Consider the following 23,906-nt stretch of genomic DNA (forward strand, 5'->3'; position numbering starts at 1 on the left):
AGGTGTTGTCCAGAGTGTTGTCTGCCCTGCTCAAACACATGCAGAGCTACATCGTTTTCCCTGAGGTGGGGGATTTGCCTACAGTGAAGGGTGATTTCTATGCCCTTGGACATATCCCCAACATCATAGGTGCCATTGATGGGACACATGTGGCTTTGGTACCCCCCAGCAGGAGTGAACAGGTGTACAGGAACAGGAAGAGTTATCATTCGATGAATGTACAGATGGTCTGTTTGGCAGACCAGTACATCTCCCATGTTCATGCCAAGTTCCCTGGCTCAGTGCATGACGCCTACATCCTGCGGAATAGCAGCATCCTGTATGTGATGGGTCAACTCCAGAGGCACCGGGTGTGGCTATTAGGGGACTCTGGTTACCCCAACCTGTCCTGGCTACTGACCCCAGTGAGGAATCCCAGGACCAGGGCAGAGGAACGCTACAATGAGGCCCATGGGCAGACTAGGAGGGTGATCGAACGCACCTTCGGCCTCCTGAAGGCCACGTTCAGGTGCCTCCATAGGACAGGTGGATCCCTAATGTACTCACCAAAGAAGGTGTGCCAGATCATCGTGGCCTGCTGTATGCTTCACAACCTGGCTTTGCGCCGCCAGGTGCCTTTTCTGCAGGAGGATGGTCCAGATGGTGGTGTTGTAGCAGCTGTGGATCCTGTGGAGAGTGAAGAAGAGGAAGCCGAAGAGGACGACATAGACAACAGGAACACAGTAATAGAGCAATATTTTCAGTGACACACAGGTAAGAGTACACACCGGCATATTACATTTACTTAAAGACTCCTACCTCTCTACTGTCTGACTTTTTCCCCCAGTGTATGGTAACTGTGTTGTGACTTTCCCTTCCGTTATCAGAGCTGTGGGCCCCACTGCGTGACATCTGCTTTGTTTCCCCATGGACTACAGCTGTGTGACAGCGGTTTGTAGGCATCACAATGTGAATAAAAATGTTGCCACTGTCATGTCTAATACATTTGTTAAAATCACAGACAGACTCCAGATTGTTTATGTGCAATAAGTGTGTTTATTCAAGTGCTCTAATTTGGATGGGTGGTTGCAAATCGGTGAGGGGTGATGGTGGAGGATTGTCCATGGCAGAGTCCAGACTATCAGGTTCACAGGTGCATAGTCCAAATGCCTGCGGGAAGTGGAACAGGGGCAGTTTAAGGTTGGACAGGGTGACAATGTGGGACAGTGGGATGACAATCAGGGCGGTATCCTTTGCTGGCGGGGGTCTTGACATGTTACTCTGTCTTCTTCCTGGATCTCAGGGCCCGCTTCCAGGGTGGTTCTCCTTCTGCAGGGGGTGTGGTTCTGGTGGCCTGTTGGTCTTGTGTCGGGGCCTCCTGTCCACTAGCGCCGGCGGAGGTGGTAGCCAGTTCTTGGTCCATGCTAGTGACAGGGGCCCTTTGAGGTGCCACAGTGTTCTGCAATGTGGTGATTAACTCATTCAGGGCCACTACGATGGTACCCATGGTGGAACTGATGTTTCTTAGTTCCTCCCTGAACCCCATATACTGTTGCTCCTACAGAAGCTGGATTTCCTGAAACCTGGCCAGGACCGTCGCCATCGTCTCCTGGGAGCAGTGGTATGCTCCCATGATGGAGGAGAGGGCCTTGTGGAGAGTGGGTTCCCTTTTCTGTCTGCCCCCTGTCGCACAGCAGCCCTCCCAGTTTCCCTGTTTCCCTGGGCCTCCGTCCCCTGGACCGTGTGCCCACTACCACTGCCCCCAGGTCCCTGTTGTTGTTGGGGTGGTAGGTTAACCTGGGTTCCCTGTAGTGGTGGACACACCGCTGATTGACGTGTCCTGGGGACAGAGGTGTGGGCCCGCTGGGTGGGTGCTGTGCTGGTGTTCCCAGAGGGGGGAAGGTCTGCTGTGGCCTGTGACTGTCTGAGGGGAACCGACTGTCCCGAGGTCCCCGATGGACCGGGCTGGTCATCTAGATCCAGGGAGACAGAGCTGCTGTCATCACTGTGGGCCTCTTCTGGGGGTGGAGTGGACATTTGTGGACCCTCCTGCGCGGTGACCTGTTGTTCGGCTCCTGCAGGGGTATAAAAGTATGGTTATTGCTTCTGTGTGTGCCAATGGCGTGCAATGGGTGGGTGCCCGTGTACCCCAGTGCTGGCATTCCTTTGTGGGGGCTGTTGTGATGGTGTTTTGGGGGGGGTGATGGGTATGTGCATTGGCCATGCTTTGGTGATGGGTGTCCATGCTTTGGGGCCGCATGCAGGGCTAAGTTTTGGGATGGGTGGGTTGTGATGGTGAGACATTTGCAAGGGGTAGTTGTGTTGGGGGTGAGGGTGGGGGTGTGAGTTGGCATGCAGGTGGGGTGGGGGGGATAAAGTAGTGAAGATGAGACTTACCAGAGTCCATTCCTCCACCGACTCCTGCGAGGCCCTCAGGATGCAGGATGTTCAAGACTTGCTCCTCCCATGTTGTAAATTCTGGGGGAGGAGGTGGGGGTCCGCCGCCAGTCCGCTGTACCGCGATGTTGTGCCTTGATACCATGAAACGCAAATTCCCCCGTAGGTCGTTCCACCTCTTCCTGATGTCGTCCCTATTTCTTGGGTGCTGTCCCACAGCGTTGACCCTGTCGACTATTCTGCTCCATAGCTCCATCTTCCTGGCAATGGTGGTGTGCTGCACCTGTGTCCCGAACAGCTGGGGCTCTACTCGTACGATTTCCTCCACCATGACCCTGAGTTCATCATCTGAGAACCTGGGGTGTCTTTGAGGTGCCATGGGGTGGTGTGGATGATGTGTGGGGTGGAGTGTGTAGTGATAGGTGGGGTGCTATTTAGTGGTGTGTTGTGTGAGGTGCGTGGAAGTTCTGTGGGTATTGGTATTGTGTGCCTGTGGATGCTTGGTAGTTGACTGTGGTGTCTCTCTCTGTTCTTCGTTCTGGATTTTTGGTCGTAGGGGTTTGTGGGTGATGTGGGTGTGTGTTTTATATTGTATTGAGTGTGTGGGAGTGGTGTGTGTATGTGTATCAGGTGTGTGTATTTCGAATTAGCCAATGTGGTAGTGTTTTGTACGAGTATGTGTATTTCGACCGCAGCGGTGTATACCGCCAATGGAATACCGCGTTTGAAAGACCGCCGCGTGGATTCGTGGGTCGTAATGGCATGGGCGTATTTCTGTTGGCATGACGGTGGAGGTTTGGTCATCGCCAGTTTATCGCTGACCTTTGGTGTGGTGGACTTTTGTGGATGTCGGTATTTTGGCGGTTTGCCTGTTGTGGGTCAGAATGACCGTGGCGGTTTACCGCGACCGCGGCGGTGTTATGGCGGTCTTCTGTCTGGCGGTAAGTGCCTTTTACCGCCGAGGTCGGAATGACCCCCTTAGTCTTTTTTTCGAAGATGTTCTTCAGCGGGACGAACCTGCCAGTCCAATCCGACCTACTGGAGCCCTTCTCCGGATGCGCGATGCTGGAATCCTCAGTGGAGATTTTTACCTTCGGACTTAGTCGTTTTTTCGAGGTGAAAATCCTTCGACCGGGGTAAACCTGGATCTTGATCCGACGTCCATGGAGCCCTCCTCGGATACGCTGGCTGGGAGGTCCCGGTCAACTTTTTACCTTCGGACTTAGGGGGTTATTACAACTTTGGAGGAGGTGTTAATCCGTCCCAAAAGTGACAGTAAAGTGACGGATATACCAACAGCCATATTACGAGTCCATTATATCCTATGGAACTCGTAATACGGCTGGTGGTATATCCGTCACTTTACTGTCACTTTTGGGATGGATTAACACCTCCTCCAAAGTTGTAATAACCCCCTTAGTCTCTTTTTCGGAGATTTTTTTTTACCGGGACGAACCAGAAAATCAGGCCGGGTCGCGGTTGAGGCAAGCCGGCTAGAGTTGCCGCGGTGGGTCGGTCCCTCTATGGAGCTTTTTTTCAAAAGTTGTCCAAACTTCTCCAAACTTCTGGGGCTTCTCCCAGATGTTCTTTTAAGGTTCTTTTGAGGTCCACAGCTCACCCCAAGGGTCCAGAAGTTCTGAGATGGTCCTTGGGGGGTGCGGACTACAACTCCCAGAATGCACCTGGCACAAACTCCTTTTTGGCCACTGGACAGTGGTCAGCTGGTCGCTTTCTTCAGGAGTTGGTGCAGGGGACTCTGGTTAGCAATTTTTCACCTGTGGCAAACAGGGAGTCCCTCCTTGAACCAGTCGAAGCCAGGCAAAGTCCTTCTTGTGGTGAAGCCCAAGTATGCAGCTGGTGCAGTCCTTGTGAGTGCAGGTTCCAGGTGCAGGCCAGGGGTCCAGCAGGGCAGTCCTTCTTCTTCTGTTGTTCTTCCTTGTTGGATGTGGTAGGGAACTGAGGTGTGGGTGCAGGTCTGCCAGTTTTATCCGTGCTCCTGGGTGAAAAGCAGGGGGGTTCTGGTTCTCCAATCAGGTGCAGGGTCCTTCCCCCTGTGATGACCACTTCCTGGGAAGTGTGGCAAAAATCAATCCCAGGAGGCAACATTCTCCAAAAATCCATCATTGCTGAATCTGATTTTTGGAGGTTACATCTGGCTGAGCCCACCCACTGGTGTGGCTAAAAATCAAAAACACACCCCTCTCCTGCCCTCTCCTAATCTAATCAAGGGGGCACCTAGTTGTCTGGGGTTGCAGGATGTGGGGGTGCGGCTGGTTGTTCCAAATGTCCTTCTCTGCCTTTGAAGACCAGTTTGGCAGCCCTCCCCCTTCCTGCCTCACCATCTGCTGAGGGGAGATTCCCTCCCACAGGCACATTCCTTTGTGTGAAGCCAGGCCACTTCACACCTCATCAAGGCAGCTTGGTCAAGCTGCTCAAGGCTGGCCAATCAGAGCACAGCAGCAAAAACAATGCAGGGCTGAAATTGGCAACTTTTCAGGTAAAGTTTAAAACTCTTTACCTGAACAAGTTATATTAAATCCAACAACTGGAAGTTGTGGGATTTATTATAACAATTAATTTGATACCAAACTCTTGGTATGCATCATTTAAGGAGACTTTAAAAATTAAAATAAAGTCTCCCCATTCTAGCCTATGAAGGCCATTTACTTCAATGAGGGAAAAACAAATTTGGCTGTTTTTACCTCACCAGGGCTTATAAAACTATTTTTATAAGGTCCCTGCTTATAGTTACATGGCACCCAGCCCTAGGGGCACATAGGGCACACCTTAGGGGTGACTTATATGTAAAAATAAGGTAGTTTAAGACTTTGGAACTACTTTTAATTCCAAAGTCGAATTTGCATATAACTTTAATTTAAAAGCAGCCAGCAAGGCAGGCCTGCCTTTAAAATGACACTGGGCACCTCAGCAGTGCACCTATGGGTGCACTACCTATGCTGTGGTCCCTAAACCTACATGCCCTACCATATACTAGGGACTTATAGGTAGGTTAACTTAGCCATTTATAATTAGCCTAATTTGCATATTGATTTTACACAGAGCACAGGCTCTGGGACTGGTTAGCAGTACCCATGGCACCATCAGAGTCAGGAAAACACCAGCAAAAAGTGGAAAATGGGGGCAAACAGTTAGGTGCAATCAGCCCTGTTTTCTCACAAACACATTTACTTGCCCATGCATCTGCCATCCAGTGTACCCACCACTCAAGGTGACTATGTTAACTTTTTATTGGACAGGTAGGTGTGATAATTCAGCTGTCAGTGTTGGGGTCCTGTGTAGGAAAGTTGGGGACTGTGGCACATCTGACAGCAGCCTACATTTGAACTCTATCCTGCTAAAGTGACTAGTGGCAATCACTTATGAGGTTAGGTACCTCTGTTTCACACCAATGTGTTCTACTGGTACTCCCAGCTGACGATATTGCCTGAGAACTGTTTCACAGCCTTTCCTGGCATATGTATTGAGTGAAGCATAATGTGTTCTTAATTTTTTACATACTCAGTGGATTGCTTGTAGGGGATGAAACCAGCATTGACATTTATCATGTTGGAACCTTGTGTGTAGGTATGTGCCCCGTATTCCTGCACGCTTGCACTGACACTCTGTGACTAATGACATGGTTACACACATCACAATTCCTAAGCATAGTAGATGTGTTAAAATACACAAAGACAAGCTGTTTGTGTAGGTGGTGTTTATTTACAAGTTTCACAGTGCCACATATACAATATCCAGGTCAGTGACCCCATTTGTGAAATCCATACAATTGTGACACAACACAAGTCCAGGATTGGGGGACATGTCCTAGGACATGCTTGGGTGAAGTATTGTTATGTGTGGAGGAACATGAATTACCAATTGGAAGGTGAGAGACAATGACAGTGCACAGCAGACAAGTCAACAGTGTGTTGGTGAAGAGTAGACACATCCAACTGTGCTAACACTGGCATGATCTTAGGCACAGGACAAAGGAAAACACTGGCCATGTGGCAAGCGCTGGTGCTACCTGAAACTCTTATGGGTAAAGATGATCTGTTCCACATCTTTATCCTCCAATGTGTGTAGTGTCTCTTCTGCCCTTGAGGGTGGTGATGGGTAGGTAGAGGGAGCTACACACACTTCAGTGGTTGGAGATGTGGACTCCGAATTCCCGGAAGCTGCCATCTGTGGAACAACATATTGCATCACTGCAGCAAGGAGGAGCTGCTGCTTTTTGAGGATAACAGCAACATCCAGGTGGTAGGCAGCCATGTCTGCCCTGAGGGAGGCCACTTCCCAGTACATGGAGTCCAGCTTGTTCTCAATCACGCTGCTGCCAGTTTGGGAGGGCAGTTGTTGTGGCCTCTCCCTCATGGCAGCAGCTATGTCCCTCAGACACTGCTGAACTCCATGCATTGGAGAGTGTGTGCCTCATTTGGCTGCAGTCTGTTCATTGACCATAACAAGGCACGTGTCCATACCCTCTATGCTGGCTGCCACAGTCTCCATCCCCACCCACATCTCCTGGCCGGCTCCCGCTGGACTCCTACCGCTGTCCTCTCAAAGCTGGTCCCTGGGTCCTTAGAGTCCTCAGCTGTGTTGGTGCTGGCAGGTCGTAGTGCTGGGGTGGTGGGTAGGGCATCTGGGATGGCTGCTACATTATTTGTCCTCCTTGCAACTGGAGGGGGTGTCTGGAGGGTCTCTTGGCTGATGGTTGTCAGCTGGTCATCCAGGTCATCGGGGTACTCAGGACAGGCAGATCAGCAGGAGAGCCATCATCCTCTGCAATGAGACGTGTAAAATCAATCTTTCTGTGTTGTGGCAGTTGACATGTCACGTCACTGACTTGCTATTGGAGGCTCATTGTCATCTTACTTCCCAAACAGTTTTCCTGTACATAATGGTTGCAGTCTATCAGCCCTTTGCCCCACCTGAGTGGAACATGAGGGAAAGCTCAGGTGGCGCAATTGGCTGCGTCATATCTACTAGGTGTGATGTATATCCTGCTGTGGCTTGACATCATCTTGTTATTGTCAACCCTCCCTATGCACCCATTTGAATGGTAGGGCCTTGCAATGGTTGTTGGAGTGGTCAAGCCACAGCACCACACATAGCAATATGCCCCTGTCCCAGTCTAATATGTTTCATATCCACCCGTGCGGTACTCAAACCTTGCACCACCCCAGGGATGGCATTGCCAAGACACTGTGCTGTTGATTCATTTGAGAGCTCCTCATGTTGATGTATGTGTATGTGTACTTCATTGCACAGCACACTTGGAGCTAGCAGATTTCCATTTCATCTTCTGTCTGTGCTGATAGGTGTACCTTCCTGAATAACTTTGATCTCACACTCAATTCAGCCATCCTTGCACTATCATGCAAGCGATGCAGCATGGTGGCAGTGCAGCTAAATTCACACAGGAAGAGGGTAAGACCCAGGGATGGACAGCATGAGTATCATTTTTTGCTGTGTATATCAATTTGTATATGACAGTGCCTCATATTATATTATTTCATGGGCATAGCCAGTTAACTGGAGTTGAACTTATGTAAGGGCCTCAAGCTAGTTTGGTGGTGATTCTGCAGGTAGTCATACTGGTCCCTCATTACAAGAGTGGCAGTCCTATGACCACCTGACTGCCTTGTCTATATGACCACACCCAACAGCGTAGGTGGTATGGGCACATGTTGTCAAATTGGAATGCCCCTTGGGCCAATGGCTGAGCACTGGCAGGTTTCCAGCAGCTTACAGACTGCCAATGCCACCAATCTTGTGACTCAAGGCCTGTATTGCGATCAACACTACCCTCCAGGTATGTTCCCGCTTTTCCACCAGCCTCTGCATGGCTGTGAAACTGTCATGCAAACGTTGGTGGTGATGTGGTGTGTTATGCCCCTGGGTGCCCCTGCACAGCCCATGTACCTGTCATGGGCAGGACGGGGGTCCTATGCCCTTCCCCTTTGCCCTTTCCACTGCCTGATTTGCAGGGCTTAGGACAGCGTGTCCTGTCACACCCAACGCACCCCAAGACTGGCACTGATTCTATTTGATCCATCAACAATGTTGTGCTAAGTGCCCCACAGAGCTATCATGAGCAGACAGATTTCCACCCGCCATCCCAACGTGTGACTCATACTGCCAACCGCAAAGGGTACACTGCACTGGCAGTCTTACCAACACCAGACTTGCCCATGCACCATCCCCCACCAGTCAATGCGGTATTATACACCAATCTGCTCACAGTCATACAACATGAGTCGTATGTGTGTGTTTATTTCCCAATTCTTATGTGTCTCACATGGTTGTGCCAGAGTAATTGTGGGCTCGGCCTGTATCTGTTGTGACCTACAGTTTGCTATCTGTGATACATATTTTCTTTAGTAGGACATTTCTGATCAGCATCAAGATGTGTGGTTCCACACTACACCAGTTTAGTTGGTCTGAGTAGTGGCATGTTTCCTGTGATACAGGACCACCCTACTATTCCCCCAGCGCCTGCTCTGATTATTTTTCCCTGCACCCAGGGGGCATCCTCACTGCATGATGGCATCATGGCTGTCTTATGTGGATGTGTTGTTAATGTGCAGGGTAGTGGTGCTACCAGCACATGTCTGGGTACTGTTGGGACAGTTGCAATGAATTGTGTGCTGTAAGATGCAGCACAAATGTGTTTGGGCAATGAGACAATGCAGTTGCAAGGTTTTACTGCAATGGACACCACCATGATGTAACCCCGGGAATGGTATTGACTGACTTCCTAGTCTCTGATGCCTTGGTCGTGTTGGTAGAGTTAATTTGACTATATGCGAGGGATGTTGTGATGACACAACCAGAAGCACAGTAATTAGACATGTCAAACATCCCATGTGCTGCATATGTACATGTAGGTATTGAGGCCTGGTGATTGACATGTCCAGATTGTGTATGTGTTGTGGTGCATGGCACTACCAAGACATAGGTACATGTGTAGCTTACGTCTGCATTGTGCAACTTGTGTGTGTGCTGTGTGCTTCCCCCTTCTTGCACTTGACAATTTTGCATTAATTTCCCCCATGCGACTTACCCTACATTTGTGGTGTTTCCTGGTAGTTTGCACTGTCCTGTCCAGCAATTACAGTGACCAGTTCCTCCGGGATGACCGATGCAACCATCTCCTCCATCTTGTCCAAATCCTCTTGTGGTGCTGGACTACCACCTGCAGTTTGCATTGCTGACTTCCAGTTCCCTGCCATTTTTTCCTTTGTCCTTCGCTTGCAGTCATGCCAGTGTTTCTTGCACTCAGTTATGGTTCTCCTCACCTCTGCCACACTGTTAATCTTGTCTACTATCTCTACTGCCAGATTGCCTCTCTCCTGCCAATTGGCAATTTTGAGGTGATCACAAGTTGATGCTCCGTCACCTCTCTCACCAGTATTTCTTGCTCCTCCGCACTTAAACAACACTTTATCTTTTCTTCTCCCTCCCATGGGTCTTGTGTGTGTCTTCCTGGCTGGTTCCTGGTTGATTGGGGTCGCCCTGGGATCTCTCCTGGCTTTCTGGCTACATTTTGCCTCTCCTTTGCACTGTTTTCTGCATTAGAGTCTAAAGTTGACGCTAACGGGGTAAAAAAAGGTACATTTCTGTTTTGCAACATGTTTACATGTCGTAAAACAGATTAGAGTCATATTTCCAGCGTTAACGTAATTTTGCCTTGTGACAAGGCGCAATGGTTAATGTCAAAAATGTTGACTCTAACCTGTTTTTAGTGCCACCCAGCATCATAGTATAAATGTGATGCCTGGGTGGCATTAAAAAATGTCTCTAGCCAAGGCTAATCTTTTTTGACGCAAAACTGTGTTTGCTCAGTTTTGCGTAGAACCGTATAAGTCTGGCCCCTAATGTGCGTTTCTTTTCGTCACTTTTTTATCTGGCACAATACACCTGGGCTGAATAGGTCTACTTTTATTGATGCTGTCCTATTGATTGTGGTTTTAAACCTGTAGCTTTATTAGCAGTTTTATGTTTGTTTTAAGAAATGCTTATGCATGTGCTCTTTAATTTTTGCATCTATAGAGGATGCTTCATAAAAATTAGTTTTTCCGATTCAATCATATGAATTGTTTTTAGATTTTGTTAAATGGAAAGTTTTTGGTAGGTGTATTCTATATATTGCATTTCTTGTTGAAGTATTTTTTCATCATATGTATTTTTGATTCGGTGATATGAATATGTTTTTTAATGTACTTTTATGATTTTAACATGAAAAAGCGAATAAAGTTATTCTACTTATCTGCCTACCTATCAATCACATTCATGAGCTTCCTTGAAATGAGAGACTGTGCTATAGCTTGTATTGAAGTTGTGATAGCCCTACTGTGCTCAGGTACACTTTTTTTCACAATGGCAAGTGAGAATGTATATCACAGGGTCTGTTTTATAGGTAATGTATTTGTTGATTTTACACTTCTTTTTAAGTCGTTGCAGTTCAAATTGTTTTCTGCTGGGGAAACCATCTGGTTTCTCTGGTAGTTAGGAAATTCTGTACCAGCATACCTCTAAGTGATGTATTTCTCTTAAAGGTTATGGCTTTCATTGATCACTTGTTTTAAGGTCTCATCTTGTAATAAAAAAATTGGCGTCCTATGTAGAATACCTTCGAAAGTTTATGCTTGTCAGGTATATTTTGTTATGAAGTGAACTGGTTCTTTCTCTTGCTCTTTTTTCTTTTCCTGATTGGGTCTATATAGGTATCTCTTGACGCTCAGCGCCTGAAAATAAGCATCTGACACATTGATGTGATCAAAGCTTGTAAATATTTTCTGAGGGCAAGAAGGATCATTCTCCTTGAAGGTACCTATATGTTATTAGACATGATACATATCTGTTAGAGCAAAATGATCTTCATATTCAATACTGAATACTTCAACAAATTACAAGGGAGAGCGATAGCTACCTGCTTCCCCCCAATTATGCTAATTTGGCCATGGGATGGTGGGAGAAGCAGACGATTTGGTCCACTGAATTGGAATATCTTGCAGATTAAGTCATATTGTGGTTGAGATACATTAACAAGAAGTTGAACTGTAACATTTCTTAACAATTCTAAATCAGAAACAAGTAAGGTTGCAAGTTACAATGAAATCAGGGAAACTGTGGTCTTTTTGGAATTACAATTACAAGTTAGAAATAAATCCTTGAAAACAGTCTTATTCAGGAAAGACCAGAACAGGGAACTTGATCATGCATGCTAAAAGCAACCCCCCCCCCAAAAATTGTTGGTAGAGTATTCCCTATAGTGAGTTCTTAAGAGCTAAACGTAATTACAGATCAGAGGAAAGCTACAAAGTTATCAGAAATAATATGATATAGAGATTTAAAATGAAAGGATACACTATGAAAATGATCAAACAGTTGGTAGAAAGAATAGATAAGGTAAAAAAAAATATCTATCTATATCTAATATATATATATATATATATATATATATATATATATATATATATATATATATACATGTAAATAAACCTACTGGTGATCGCCCATAGATATAGTTATTATCATGTTTCCATGGAAAAAGCGTTTTTTTACTTGCCTATATCTTTGCCACCATTTGACGATTCTTAATGAAATTTAAACAAAAAGTGTGCCTGTGAGCCTTGTTGTGCATGGAATGTTTCAGGTTGATCTGTCAAGCAGGGGTTGAGAACAAGGGGGGGATGTATTTTACATGGTAATTGCCATAGGAGTTTTAAACATGACTGTAGCCCACACCATTGGACAGAATTACACCAAATTTAGCAGAAAGATAGCTTTCTGTATGCAGATTATGCTTTTTGTTATTTGGTGTGAATCCATGAGAAGTTTAAGAGAAATTAAAGAAAATCCACATTTCTATTTATAGGGCCAGATGACTTTGGAAATAATAGGAGCATGCACAGGGATTTACAGAACTCCGATTGACTGCCAACACTTCAACCAGGAAGTCATGGCAGCAATCTTGGGACTCAGCTTCAGCCAACTCCCTAAGTAAAAAGTGAAAAAAAGAAAAGGGGCCAGGGTAGGGAAACTAAGACCCCTTAGCTGTGGCTTGGAGGGATCCCGCTAGGGCTGAAAAAAACTTGTTGAACATTTTGTTTTGCTGCAAATTCACAATGATGTTGCAAATTTTTCCCCTCTGATGTCGGACGACCCTCCCAAGCAATCCGATTTTGAGTTGACATTGTGGTATTGCCTTTCCAAGATCCCCTGGTGAAATCTTGGATCCCCAGGGTCTCTGGAGTTTTCAGTGGGATGAACCTGCAATTCAGGCCGGGTCAAAGTAAGCCAGCTTGACTCGCTACGTCAGGAAGGTCCACTTATGGAGCTTTTTTCCAAAATATCTCCAATCTTCTCCAAACTTCTGGATCTTCTTCCAGAAGGTCTTTGAAGGTCCTTTAGGAGTCCACAACTCACCTCAAGGTTCCAGAAGCTCTGAGTTGCTCCTTGAGGGTTAGGACTCCAACTCCCAGAAAGCACCTGGTTCAAATCCAGAAAGGACCACTAGCCACTGGTCAGCTGGTCAGTGTCACCAGGGCTTGATGTAGGGGACTCTGGACAGCTATTTTCTACCTGTAGCAAACAGGGAGTCCCCCCTTGAACCAGTCAAAGACAATGCAAAGTACTTTATGTGGTGAAGCCCAAGTGTGCAGCTGGTGCAGTCCTTCAGAGTGCAGTGTCCAGGTGCAGGTCACGGGTCCAGCAGAGCAGTCCTTCTTTTTCTTGTCTTTTTCCTTGTTGGGTTCTGACGTGGGGATGCAGCTCTGCCTATTTTATCCTTGCTCCTGGGGTAGAAATCAGGGGGGCCTATTGACCAATTAAGTGCAGGCCACCACCCTCTTGAGTGGCCTCTTCCTGGAAAGGGTGGCAAAAATCAATCCCAATCTGCAACATTCTCCAAAAATTAAAGATGGCAAAAATTCAGCCTCAGATGTTAGGTCTGGCTGAGCCCACCCACTGGTGTGGCTAACACACATTAACACCCCTTAGAGGGAACCTGGTTGTCTGGTTTTGCAGGAAATGGGGGAGGTCCGCTTGCAGGACCAGATGTCCTTCCCTCCTTTGAAGTACAGTTTGACTGCTCTCCCTCCATCCTGTTTCTCTAGGTGCTAAGGCAGTTGCACTCCCCCAGGCACTTCAGCCTAGACCACTTCACACCTCATCAAGGCAGCCTGGCCAGAGGTACACAGAGCTGATACTGCCAACTTTCAGGTAACGTTCTAAAACTCCTTCCCTCAGTTAGTTATATTAAATTCAACAATAGCAAGTTGTTGGATTTATTATATCAATAAGTTAGATACCAAAGTTGAAATATGTGCCTCCTTTTGAGACTTTGGGCTACATGTACTGAGCAGTTTGCACATCGCAAACAGCGAATCGGGCTGTTTGCGATATACAAAATGCACTTTGACAAGTTCCAAACCATTTTTGCGATTTGGTAAACTATTTACCGAATCGCAAAAAGGGATTGCGAGTGGCAGTTAGGAAGGGGTGTTCCCTTCCTAATTGCGACTCGCAGTCCCATGTATGATTGTTTTTGACCGCGCTACCACACTGGTGCTAACTCATTTGCAAATGGGAAGGGTTCCCCATGGGACCCCTTCCCCTTTGTGAATGTCAGTAAAAAAAATATTTCAGAGAAGGTAGTGGTCCTACGCACCACTGCCTGCTCTGATAAAATGAAAGGAAAACGTGTCATTTTTTGTTTTTGAAATGCATCTCGTTTTCCTTTAAGGAAAACGGGCTGCATTTTAAAAATAAAGAACTGCTTTATTTAAAAGCAGTCACAGACATCTCTATCAAGCCACCATCTCTGTGAGGGCCGCCATTCCCAAGGGAGTCACAAATTGCGACCTACCTCATGAATATTCATGAGGTGGGCATATAAAGTCCTTGCTTATTGTTACACTGCCTCCAACCCTGGGGGGGCCTAGGCCACAAATTAGCAGCAACATGTGTAAAAAAAAAGGTAGCTTAAGACTTTGGAAGTACTTTGAATTCCAAAGTCGAATTTGGGGTTAACTTTAGCGTATAAGATGTAAGCAAGACAGGCCTACCTTTAAAATGACCTGGGCACCACAGCAGTGCACCTATGGGTGCACAATACATGCTGGGGTCCCTAAACCTACATGCCTTACCATACACTAGGGGCTTGTAGGTAGGATGATACAGCCAATTATAATTAGCCTAATTTGCACAATATTGTTAATCATAGCACTGGCTGCTGGGCTGTTTTTCACTACCTAGGGCACCATCAGAGTCAGGAAAACACCAGCATAAGTGAAAACTGAGGGCAAAAAGTTAGGGGGCTTCTGCAACTAGCCCAGTTTTTCCACAGCGGGGCACACAGGGCCCCTGTCCTATTACATTTTTATGACCCGGGGACTGCCACCTACACAAGGCTTATTATTATCATTGTCATTATTATGTGGGTGGGTCGGCTGGGCTCGCCAGTGCCCCAGGGACTCCCACCTCCTTTGGCCCTAATTCACATTATATGCTGGGGGCCACACAGCCCCCCACAGCCCCGGGGACTGCCACTTCTCCGGGCCTTAAGTAGTAATGAATACTAAGGGGAGTGTGGCCTCCCAGAGCCCCAGGGACCACCACCTCTCCAGGGCTTAAGTAATTTAGAATGCAGATCCCCTGCAGACCCTGGGACTGCCACCTCCTCGGGCTTAAGTAATAATGAATATGGAGGACCACCATCTCACCAGGACTGATTGTAAATAATGAAGGGGGTCAGTCAAGGATCCCTGTCCCCGGGAACCACCATCTCCACGGGGCTACTTAATGTTGGAGGGGTCTGTACAACCCCCCTCGAGGCACCATAGATGACCCTAGGGACCACCACTACTCTCGGCTGCCCAACCTCAGGACATAGCTGTTTGCTCTGACTTGGTGGGCAGGGAAACATAGCTGTTTACTCTGACTTGGCGGGCAGGGAAACAGGGGAAACTATTGCTCTCACAGGGAGAGAAACTATTGCTTTCTCTGTGACAGCAATGACGGTTCCTGGCGCGGAGCTGGCTGGGACTGCATGGGCCTTCATGCTCCCCCGTTGTCCCATTTTACACAGCTGGTAGCCGGTTGGACATCAACAACAGGTACCTTGGCCCGGAGATCATGGTTTTTGTTGTGGCTGCCCCCCCAATAAAAATACATAGTTAGGGTGGGCCCCGGGAATGGGGTTCCTGAGGCTGAAATTAGCACACACGAGTGGGGGCCCAAAGAAATAAATATATTAATGCCTGGCCCTTGTTAATGGGGTCTCCAGGACCTGAATTGGATATGGAGGAGGGCCATGAAGCCCTCTGTCCTCCTAAAAAAATTAAAGGACCGGGCCCCAGAGCATGGGGGTCTCGGGGGCTGGAATCAGCTGGGTGTGGACCCTTTCCACCCAAAAAAATATTTCAGAAGGCTGGGCTCTGGGTGGTGGGGTCCCATGGACCCAAACTAGCTGGGGAGGGTGTTGACGTGGCCTCATCCCCCCAAAAAAGAATTAGGAAGCTGGGACCCAGGAATAGGGTCTCTGGGGCTGAGTTTAGCCGGGAAGGGGGAGTCACACAGTCCTCCTTCCAAAAAAATAAATATATTGACGTCGGGCCCTGGGGTCCCTAGGAGCAAAATTGGCTGGGGGAAATGGATTTGCGTGCCTGCCATACACAGATTTTTCTCCAATAATTTGACAGCTCATGTTTCATTGGCATTTTTTATTACATTATAGAAGTTGTCATGAGTGCCATAATATCTGGGGTCATTAGCAGAGCATGGTGAGAGTGCAAAAAATAGCTACCTTAGGGCACAGTTTATAGCTCCTTGAAATAACTCTAACTATAACTGCTGAATTTATATTGAATTATTATGTGTACGTTTAAAATGTGAGTCTAACTAAAACATCCCTGTAACCTTTGCTTTTTTATGGGAAGTTCTATAGTTTTTTTTATCATGAAGTAATTTGAATTATTATGTTTTATAAGTTAATATATATATATATATATATATATATATATATATATACACACATATTTGTATATTCATTGAAAAAAACAAAGGTTACAGGAATGTTATAGTTACTTTCTGAATGTACTCTTACAAAACTATAGAAATTCAGCAGCTACAGTTAAAGTTATTTCAAATAACTATAACTTGCACCCTAAGGTAACTATAACTCTCACCCTGGCCATGAGCTGTTTTCGTATCAATAATTTCATTGGAAAAATTGCAATGATAATATCAAAGATGCCATAGAAGATGTCATCAGTGATATAAAGGGTGGAGTAATTAGCTGGTCTTGGCGATGGTATGAGTAGTAGTTACCTATAATTTAGAGCCTAACTATAAAGTCCCTGTAACCTTTGTTTTTTTCAGTGAATTTCTATAGTTTTTTAACGTAAAGTAATTTTATTTACTAAACGTTATTCCAACCTTTGGCCATGTGTGGCGGGTGTTGGTCGCAAGGCCTGCAGCCAAGTTCTTATAACCACCCAACCCTGTGCCACACAGCAGAGGATGGCCACAGGGTGTTTCTTTGTCAGTGGATCTGTGAGTGGGTGTGTGACTGTCTGAGTTGGTCTTAAAGTGGGTGTGTGAGTTTATGAGTGGGTCATGAGTGTCCGTGGGTGTGAGACTGGGTGCATGAGTCTCTGAGTGCATATATAAGTGAATTAATTAATGTATGAATGAGTCAGTGAATGTTTTTTTTTTTTTTAAAGTTTGCATATCCTTTAGTATTCTCCAATATTCAAGGATATTCGAAGATATTTGAGGATATTCCAGGATATCACACATGGTGAAGAAAAATCATATTAAACCCATGATTTGACCCTAAAACACCCCTCTATCACACTTCTGGGGTCACGGTACCACCACCCTGACCTCTTATATGACTTATCATTTCTAGATTCAGCCATGGGGACCCGCTCCGATAACATAAATTGGTGGCCGCAAATTTCTAGTCAGGTTACATTTGCAAATTTTCATGATACATTCACAAAATATCCACGGCCCTAGACATACTAATTTATTTTCCCTTTAATATCTCAAAAACTGGTGGATGGATTTACACCAAATAAGCGGAAGCACAATCTGTATACCGAAACCTCGCTTTCTGCCAAATGTGGTGTAATTCCATCCAGCAATTTGAGCTGTAGTTGTGTCTAAAGTCCTATGGGAATAGAACATTTTTTGAACCCCCCCCTTTTTCTCGGCCCCCGCATACCAGATTACCTCAAAACTTTCAGTGTGCAACAAGAACCACTTTTTCGTGCAATTTTGGGAAGATTCGTCAAACGGTGCCAAAGATATAGGCAAGTTAAAAATGCTTTTTCTATAGAAACATGGACCTAACTATATCTACCTTGTGGCAACCGCCACTAGGTATTATTATTATTATTATTTTATATATATATGTATATGTATATGTATATGTATATATATATATATATATATATATATATATATATTTATTTTTAGATATATATATAGGGACGCCTTGGCTGTGTATTTTGAGGGTAGGCTGCCTTGCAGGTCCCACTCGCAGGGTCAGTGGCCAACCCTCTATAACCACCCAACTCTGCACTGCAGATGGCCTTTGGCAGTGCACAGCAATGGATGGCTTCAGGGACTGGCCGCAATCCCCTATACCCACCTATATCCACATCACGCAAGGTGTGCGTGGTGGGGGTTGGCCACAGGGCCTGTCCTGAAGGCCCTCACACTTCTAACTGCCTCTCTATATCCTGCTGGTGCAATGTTGTCATGTCTTTCTCTGCATGCATAATCTAATTTCTGCAAGGAGGAGCTTGATGTGTGTGTGTGTGTGTATATATATATATATATATATATATATATTATATATATATACATATGTATATATTTATGTATATATGCACATATATATATATATATATATATATATATATATATATGTATATATATATATATATATATATATATATATATATTTGCTAATTGTAAGGCATGTAAGAACAGTATGAAGGTTACAAAATACACTTCCACAATTACCGTTAGTACTTTCCAGATAAGGTTATACCTTATTTGTCTCAGTGACTTGACAATATATATTTTGGAATGCCCATGTCAATTGAAGTATGGTGGCACCACTCATGCCAATAAGAAATGAGTACTAGAACATAAGAGAGGGATTATCCATGCTGACCCTCATTATCCAATAGCTAGAAATTGTAATCTAAAACTCAATAGAGACACCTCCAAATTGAAATTTTACATCATTGACAGGATACCACAGGATATCAATGAACTAAAGGGGTAGTAACAGGGAACAGCTACTGAGAAGAGTTGAATCCTATTACATTGTAGCTTTGAATACCACAAGCCCTTATGGTTTGAATGCAGATGAGGAGTTGGAGGTTAATTTAGGTTAAAGTCTATGGGGGTCATTATGACCCTGACGGTCCTGCCCCACCATGCCAGCAGTTGCAGCCAGACCGCCAACAGCGTGACAGTGCAGGACCGCCAAATGATGACAAGAGTAGTGAACTGGCTGCATGGCAGCCGGTTCACCACCTGTACCGTGACTTTGGCAGTCTGCAAAAAAGACCGCCGAAGTCATAATGAGGGCCTACATATCATGGCATTTCATGTGATCTATGGTTCATGAATTCTTCCTTCCTTGGGTTTGCTTTTTGGTTTCTTTGTAAACAATGTTTTTAAAGTCTTTCCTCCTTGGTACTTTACACAAAGTGAAGTTATAAGGACATTTTCTTTACACCTCTCTAGCCATCTCTGAACATATTCTGTCCCTTCACCCATTCTCACTTTCCCTCCCTTCCCCAATCCCCTCTTTTCTTTCCAGTGACTCTCTCCCCATTTCTCTGTTATCTCAGGATTATGTTTTTGTTTTCTTTTCATGCCTTTTCACAGATATCTTAAGTCCAAGAGGATCACTGAGACAGTGTACGAGTGACTGTGAGCAGCCATTTGGACTGCATGTCTCAATTATGGGTAGTATTTGCTTATTTTCTAATTTTGTTGGACTTTTATGGATATGTATTTTTAATATAATTCTAGAAAGTGGTAACAATGATGATGAATTATCTTGAATGTGTTCATTCAGTTGATACATACAGTTTATACAGCTGAGAGTTTATGAAAGTTTTTGGCCATGATTATCAATATATTTTGGTAATCAGGCACTGTGGCCACAGTTTGTTTTGTTATATTTTATTTGACAAATGAACTGTTATTTACTAATGCAACAGTCGGACTGCTATGACCAAAGGTCTCATTATTATGGAATGTAAGGCACAGGTGTATGTCTTTCATAACCCTTAGAACATTGATATAGAGGTAACATAATAGAATATAGATGTTATGATTGATCTATATTTATGAGTGCATATATAGGATTTAAATTTACTGTGCATGCTTTTGTTCTTGTTGCACAGTAATTGAACTTTAGTTCAGAGAATTACTTGAACTACATGGTAAGATGGCCATCCCTTTTTCCAGAGTGGAAATGAGGGAAAGTTTGTCCTTTTTGAATGTTGATTCACAGTATTTCAGGTTGGGTGTTACAAATAATGTACAACGGGTGAGCTTCCCATCCATAATCAAGTGTTGAACTCGAAAACACGTTGGGTTGTGTCATCCAAGGTTTTATTGTTGATGGTGAATTTGTGCTAATAAAAGTTCAGAGCTAATGCATACGCCATGAAGTGCATGTGTTTTTTTCCGCTGTTTGGCTTCCGGGAGAAAGTGCTTTGGAGTTTTGCTGGGAGTCCAATCCACTCGTGCACTGCGACAACTGGACTCTGTGGCTGTGAGACCTCAAGGAAGATATGTATAAATCTTCCTTGAGCTCTCACAGCCATATCTTTATAGTTAGGCTCACAATTTAAACATACACAAACATGGAAATTCAGTAGTTATTGATAGTTATTTCAAGTAACTATAACGCATGCTCTAAGGTAACTATAACTCGTGCCCCCACCATGTAACAGTTTTCATCTCAATAATTTTACTGCAAATGTTACATTGATATTATCAATGATGTTATGAGTGATGTCATGAGTGTTACAATGTGTGGTGTAATTAGCAGTGCAAGACAAGGGCGCTTGTTATAGTTACCTCATTGCACAAGTTTGTTATTTGAAATAACTCTAACTATAGCTGCTGCATTTCTATGGTATTTCCATTTGTATATTTAAAATGTCAGCCTAACAATATTGTCCCTGTAACCTTTGTGTTTTTATGTTAAATTCGATTATTTTTTATCGTAATTTTAATTACTATATTGTGGTAGTGGGCGCGGCAGTAGTAAGGACTATGGTACTCAATCGAGAGGGTGAGTAAACGTGGTTTTATTATATCTAGTTTTGACTGTGACAATGTCCAATGTTTGCGGTCTGTTGGTTAGTGATTCTATGTTGTCCTCTTCTCCCTCAGGGGCCAGGTGACTGGTGATGGTATTCTCCCGATGATGTTTCCAGGTGGACCGAAAAAATAAGAGGAACGTAAATATTGGTGAGTCTGGGTTTTATATTGTTGTGTAATTTCGTACAAAGCAAGAGAGAGCGAGAGAGAGAGAGAGAGAGAGAGAGAGAGAGAGAGAGAGAGAGAAAGATTCCGCTCCCCAGAATATCGTGGTGACCTACAGGTCAGAAGTCAAGGAAAGTCACCTCTGTGAGTGATCCTTTTAATTACTAAACTTCCTTTGTTATTGTGCTCCTGGTGATTATTATGGTGCCCTTCTCAACCCCTTCCCTCCTCCCTTCTTATTCCCCTTCTCCCCCCTCTTCTCGTCCCCACCGTCCCCTGCTCTCTCCTCCCGCCGTCCGCTCCCTTCCCCGCTTCAATCGGAGACTGTCCTTTAAATAGGACCGTACCTGGTTGAGGCACTTCCCTCCGGGGACGTGGCAGAGTTCGTGCTCTTCGGGACCTTCTTTTCCCATTGCAGCATCCCCGGTACTGGAGTTCTTCTCTTCTTTCTCCTCGGGTCGTCCTGATGGGACCGGTTTCCTTCCTCCTTTCTCGACCGCGTCTTCTTTGTCGTCCTCTGCTCCTAACGCGCCATGCACGTGTAGTCCGTTGTCTCTTTTCATAACGTCGGGAACCCAGATATCCTGGTTCCCAGTTACGGCAATCGCATCCTCGTCACCATGGTGCTCAGGTACCGAATCGGGAATCCGCCCGTCCGGATTCCAGATGTCATTATGGTCACTATCGCAAGGTTCAGAAAACCGGGACTCCATTCCCGATTTAACCTGTGATGTAGCCAGGAATTCCAACTCCCGGCTACACACCCCATCCCAAGATCGGGACTGATACAGTTCCGAGGGTTCCAGGTATCTAGACAAATAATCCGCAGGACCCTGAAGAGTGCCAGGAATGTGACGAACCTGAAAAGAGAATGGCTGGAGTTCCATAAACCACCTGAGGAAATGGGAGTTGGTGTTCTTATTGGAGGCCAGCCAAGTCAGGGGAGCATGGTCAGTGTATAAAACGAAAGGATGCCCCAGTAGATAATATCGCAGGTTCTCAATAGCCCATTTAATAGCGAGACATTCACGATCAATAACAGGATAGTGACGCTCCCTGGGTAATAGTTTCCTACTAATGAACACAATGCAGTGGTTATGGCCGTCGTCGTCAGGTTGGGACAGCACCGCCCCTAACCCCACGTCAGAGGCATCAGTTTGAAGATGAAAGGGCAAAATCAAGCCACGTAGGACAGGTTCCGTAGTGAGGCAGGATTTTACGTGTTGAAAGCTGGAGTGTTGGGTGGCTGTCAGGGTAGACATTTTGGACAGCAGGGATTTTTTTAGGAGATATGTGAGGGGGGCGGCTAGAGTGGAAAATCTGAGTATAAATCATCGGTAGTAACCTGTCAATCATAAAAAGGAGCGGAGTTCTTTCTATGTTGTGGGAGTAGGAACTTGTTGGATAGCCTCTATTTTACTTTTCTGGGGTCGAAGCTGTCCCTTCCCTATAAATGACCCCAGATATGACATGTGATCATATGCCAGATGGCATTTCTTCGGATTAGACTTGAGACCGGCTGTGTGTAACGTACGGAAAATATTATTTAGATGGTCAAGATGGTCTTCCCATGTTTCGCTGAAGGCCACAATATCATCTAGATAGGCGGCGGCATACTTTTGGAAAGGTCGTAAGAGATGGTCCATCAATCTTTGGAAAGTAGCCGGAGCCCCGTGGAGGCCAAAGGGGAGTACCGTAAAGTGGTAGAGCCCCGAGTGCGTGGAGAAATCGTTTTTTTCCCTATCGGCTGGTGCCAGAGGTATTTGCCAGTATCCTTTTGTTAAGTCAAGTGTTGACATGTACTGGGCTTTGCCTAATCTCTCAAGTAGGTCGTCCACTCGAGGAATAGGATAGGTATCAAATAGGGAAATATAATTTAAATGGCGAAAATCAATACAGAATCTTATAGAACCATCTGGTTTCGGGACTAGTATGACGGGGGAACACCAAGGACTAGTAGATGGTTCTTTTACTTTCCTTTGTAAAATAGTCTGTACTTCTTGCTCGATTAGATGTCTGCGGGCCTCTGGAATACGATAGGGGCGCAGTCGTACCACTTCACCCTCTGGAGTTCTTAAGTGATGTTGGATCAGATGTGTTTTACCGGGTTTACCCGAGAAGAAATTGTTATGTAGCGTCAAAAGGCTCTCTAATTGTTTTAACTGTTCTCTTGTGATGTCTGGGTTAATGTTGGGTGTCTCTGAGTTTATATCAGATCTGGTGGGACATAGTTCAATTTTTTAAGGGTTTCTCTGGTGTTATCAAAAATCCTGTAGCCGAATGATTTGGGGTGATCGTGGGTTCTTCCCATTTTTTTAATAGGTTGATGTGGTAAATTTGCGCTCTTTTTGGGTTCCTGGATAGCTCCACAAGGTAAGTAACAGGGGAGACGGATTTTAATATTGTATACGGGCCCTGCCACTTGGCCAATAGTTTCTTGTCCGAACAGGGCCGTAATATACGAACTTTATCATTGGGTTGCAGGTATCGTGTTTTTGTACCTCGGTCGTAATATCTTTTTTGTGTATTTTGGGCTTTCTCCATATGACTGCGTACGTCCTCCCAGACTGTCTGTAGTTGGTATTTAAGTTTGTGTACATAGTCTAATAGGGGTTTCTCACTTTCTCCTTCTTCTTCCCACATCTCAGCTGCCATATCTAATAGGCTACGGGGTTGTCGTCTAAAGACGAGTTCGAAGGGACTATGGGGGTCATTCCAAGTTTGGCGGGCGGCGGTTGCCGCCCACCAAACTTTCCCCGTCAAAAGACCGCTCCGCGGTTAGAAGACCGCGGGGGCCATTTCGACTTTCCCGCTGGGCCTGCAGGTGCCCGCCAAGGGAGCGCCCGCTGGCCCAGCGGGAAAGGCCCTGCAACACAGGAGCTGGCTCCGAATGGAGCCAGCGGTGTTGCAGGGGTGCGACGGGTGCAGTTGCACCCGTCGTGATTTTCACTGTCTAAGCAGACAGTGAAAATCATGCTGGGGCCCTGTTA

Source organism: Pleurodeles waltl, chromosome 2_1 (genome assembly GCF_031143425.1).
Source record: "Pleurodeles waltl isolate 20211129_DDA chromosome 2_1, aPleWal1.hap1.20221129, whole genome shotgun sequence".
In the NCBI taxonomy this organism is placed as follows: Eukaryota; Metazoa; Chordata; class Amphibia; order Caudata; family Salamandridae; genus Pleurodeles; species Pleurodeles waltl.